This window comes from Micropterus dolomieu, linkage group LG18 (assembly GCF_021292245.1).
Source record: "Micropterus dolomieu isolate WLL.071019.BEF.003 ecotype Adirondacks linkage group LG18, ASM2129224v1, whole genome shotgun sequence".
Classification (NCBI taxonomy): Eukaryota; Metazoa; Chordata; class Actinopteri; order Centrarchiformes; family Centrarchidae; genus Micropterus; species Micropterus dolomieu.
Window position 1 is genome coordinate 14,950,077 of NC_060167.1, and position 4,546 is coordinate 14,954,622.

The following is a 4,546-nucleotide window of genomic DNA, read 5'->3' on the forward strand; positions in this document are numbered from 1 at the left end:
CACTCACATCCACACCTAAGGACAATTTTAGAGACAACATCTACCCTGCATGTCTTTGGATGGTGGGAGGAAGCCAGAGCACCCGGAGAGAACCCACGGGGAGAACATGCAAACCCCACACAGATAGGCCGACCTTCTTGCTGTGAGGCGACAGTGCTAACCACTGCACCACCACGCAGCCCTACTGATGAAACCAGGTTGGAGAAAATATAATAAATTCTGATAATCGCTTATTCATTTAAGTCCATTTCAACGCTAAAATGTCAGATGTTCTTGCAGCTTTTTCTTTTTGTGAATTGAATATCTTTGGGGTTTGGGCTGTTGGCTCTGGGAAATTGTGATGGCCAATGGCCAATTTTGTCACTGTTTTCTAATGGTTTACCCACTTAGTTTGGTGGCTTTCAGTAGTTTTATTCTATCTTTCATGTATCCTTGCTATCATCTGCAGTCATTAACAATTCTGCCTCTTGTGTCCTTGCCCTCTAACTCTCATTGTCTCCTTCATATCTCTTCCTTCCTTTCCCAAATCCTTTCTTCTCTCCTTCCATCATCCTCTCTATGCTCCCCTTTTTCCCTGCTTGCACCGTCTCCTCCTCCTCTTCTTTCCCTCCCTGGCTGTGTCCTCTCTTCCTCTGCTCTGTTGTGATCATACCTCCACCTAGCCACCTGACTGCAGATAATCACCCGAGAAGAAAGAGAAAAAAAGCTGAGTTTTTATCTGCAGCCACAGCTGCAATTCATTGTAGAGTGGTGAATGAACAGGATAGATTAATAGCAACCCCCTCACTCTCTCCTTATCTTCTTTTTTTCCTTTCCTCCTCTTTCTGTCAATGCTGTCTCCTACAGCTGGTGCTTTCTGAAGGGTGAAAAGACCCAGCTCTATTTGGATTTTGAATTTGCTGAACAGCAGCTGTAAATTATAGGCTTTTTTAGAAGGAGGAGATGATCATGTTACAGATGAAGCACTGGATTTCACAGGCTAAAAAAAATGTCCCCCTTTTAATTGTTTTGATCAACAATTTTTACGCATTTATTTGGTCTTAAATGGGCATTAGATTTCTACTATTTCTAAAATAGTAAACGTTAACCTGTAAAACTACTTTCAGACAGTTTGTTTACAGACAAAATTTAACTGCTGCATATTTAAAGCCAGTTTAAGATGGTGAGAGCAGTGAGGTGCCATTAAAAAGAACCGTTTGCTCTTGCAGTTAAAAGGACAATTTTGACCCCAAGGCAGCTCACAGCCTGAGTTAAATGGCACAGGGGAGCAGTGGTTTGCAGGGCTCTGTGTAAATGGCTCACTGGCAGGTTGAACAAAAATAGTTTGCTTTGGCCCAAGCAAGAAAGGGGGACAAAAGCGATGTGGGCTATAACCTATGCTGACTTCCTGTCCCTTTCTGCAAATATCAAACAGGAAGAGTTGTATATCTTTTTGATTTCTTCTGCTTCTGACAGCAAGTGATGTCAAATTCAAAAAATACTGATGCAAATTACATTAAAGTTCATTCAAGTTTCGACATTTTCTGTGGCTTAAAAGTAATGTGAGTAAAATGCTTTGAAATAGAAAAGAAAAAAACATTCAATACTTTTAATACAATTATAACTTTAAGAGCTGGCTACTTTTTCACTTTTCTCCATTTAAGTCAATTCAGCTCAAGTTTTTTTGTCAATTTTAACTTTTCAACCGTGAAAAGTCATGCAAACTTGTCATGATCCTGTCTGTGTGTCTTGTTGGGGAGTCTGGGTTTTAGTTCTATATCTTTGTTCTTAGTCCTGGTCCTTAGTTCATGTTTTAGTATTAGCTTCTAGTTCTTGTTTACTTTATTTTGGTTTAGTCTGCTCTGTGTTCTGGTACTTTGTAACATGTGTTCTGTCTGTTTCCCCAGTTCTCTCTCTGCCTGCCTCGTTACACCAGCTCCGTTGGTGGCCCAGCCGATTCCTGTTCCTCGTGCTCCGTCGGCGGTCCGACCGGCACAAACTCTGCCGGTGGTCCGATCGACTTCTGGTCCCTCGTCGGTGGTCCGACCAACACCAGCTCTGTTGGTGGCCCAGCCGATTTTCCTGTTCCCCGTGCTCCGTCGGTGGTCCAACCGGCACCGGCTCTGCCGGTGGCCCGATCGACTCTTGTCCCCTCATCGGTGGTCCGACCAGCTCCATCTCCATTGGTGGTCGGACCTCAGCCCAGCTGTCTTGCCGGTGGTCATCAGCCCAGCTGTCTCGCCGGTGCTCATCAGCCCAGCCGCTCAGTCCGTGGACCTGATCCTAGCAGCTCAGCCGGTGGACCTCAGCCCGGCTATCCATTCGCCAGCCCTCAGTCCAGCTCTGCTCAACAGGTTCCAGGCCTCCTACGCCGGCCTCATGCTCGTCCTCCGGAGAGGTCACGTCACCGCCGCCGACCTCCAGGGAGATCACGTCTCTGCCGCCGGTCTCCAGTTCATCCTCCGAAGAGGTCTCGCCTGTCTGGCCTCAGGTGAGCCCCTGTTTTCTCTGTCGTCCTCCAGCATGACCTCCTGAACTCAGTTTCCTGCCTGATCTGCCTGACTTGCTCGGTCGACCTTCGGGTCGGCCTCCCAAACTGTTTTGCCCCCTAGATCTGCCTGGCCTGTTGGGTCGCCCTCACGGGCAACCTCCTGAACTCTGTCGTCCTTTTGATCTGCCCGGCCTGTTGGGTCGTCCCCCGGGACAACCGCCTGAACTGTTTGGGCCCTGTTCTCCCTCTGCCCTGCCCTCGGGCCGCCCACCTGAGCCCTTCTGGTTCCCCTTTGCCCTGCCTTCAGGCCACCCGCCTGAGATGTCCGGTTCCTCTCTGTCCCAGACCGTCTACTTTTGCCCCTGCTACTCTGGACTGTGTGTTTTGCTTTTTTGTACCCATGGACTCTGGCCCTCCTCCTGTCCTCCCTCCGCCCAACCTGGTTGGGTCTTGGACTTTTTGTTTTGTTTTGTTGGTTGGGTTTTTGGTTTTGGGACATCAGGGGACGTCCATTGGGGGAGGGGTACTGTCATGATCCTGTCTGTGCGCTGTCAGTTTTGGATATCTGCCTGAAACTTTGTCAACCTGCATTTTGGATTTTGTGTTTTCCCTTGCCCTTGTGGATTCTTCTTTGGACTCAGCCACTGCTTGTTAGTGCGCTCGCCTTTGGTTTGTTTAAATAAATCTTTGAACTATACCTGCCAGCCGTGTGTCCTGCATTTGGGTCCTCCAACCTGCCTCTCCACACACTAACTGTGACAGAACTGTGAAAGAAAAAAAACTGTGTAAACACCCATAATTCTGCTTCTCTGAAAAAAACACACCATGTTTTGAGATAAATGGTTTTCACTGGGCAACAAGATGGATGAGTTTATTCTGATGTTTGTGCTTGAAGACCGTTTTCATGTATTGACACCTACTCAACAGATACCTTTCAAAGAAAGAATCAGTTTAAAAATGTAAAAACTGAACAAAATCTTAAGAGTATGTCAAACACGCAAATTTAAGATGTGTCCAAACATGTTAGATTTTATCTTAAAGTGAAATTGTTTTTCATGCAGCTATAATCTCATTTCACATTGTTCCAAAAAATTCTAAGAATGAAAGTAAAGCAGTATAGAATAAATTTAAAGTGTATGAGTGTGATTTTAACACATTTGCTGACAAACTAGACAGAGAGAAAATAGACAGAAATAAAACAATTCAGATAAAACTCAAAGGCTCAGTTCAAAATTAATGGAAAAAAGACTAGAAAACAAACACAACAGTTAATAATGTATATGTACCTGTGACCGGATTTCTGTTCGACAATGAAACAGAAAAATGGTAAAATGAAGGGTAAAATTGTAAAAGGGCTGTGCTTGTATATTTCTTTTCTTCCAACCACTCAAAGCGCTTTACACTACATGTGACATTCACTCTGATGGCAGAGGCTGCCATGCAAGGTGTCAGCTGCTCATCAGAAACTAATTTGGAGTTCAGTATCTTGCCCAAGGACACTTCGACGTGCAGACTGGAAGATCGAACCACCGATCTTCTGATTAGTGGGCAACCTGCTCTAGCTCTAAGCTGCAGCTATACACTGGTCTCAGTATATCTGATAATTATCTCAAATATACTGTTACATTATCTCCTTTTACTTTTACTCTGTAGATCCTCTGAGATCTGTCCTGCTCTCAAACACTCTGAGATTATGTCCGCCTCATGGAGTGGCAAGGCTCTACACTCCACTGTGTGAAGGGGCGTCTGGGGACGTGGACATGGGTCGCAGGCAGCGCCGCATCAGGGCATCGAGCTCCAGCCGAGTGGGAATTCATGTTGATTTTCATGCTTGGCTAAGCCTGTTTTGCCAGCTGCCATTTATGCTCAGACACTCATTTTGTATGAGCAAATGTGTGTGTGTCCTATTTTGACCAACATAATGTGGCATCCAGCTTTAAATGGAAATAGTTTCATAATAGCAAAGCATGATCATCAAAGCCTTTTTGAAACAAAATAAAATAAAATAAACTCTCTTTTTTCTGCGTGTAAAACTGTAAACACAAACACGGGCCCTGCAGCATTTTCTTATTCCTG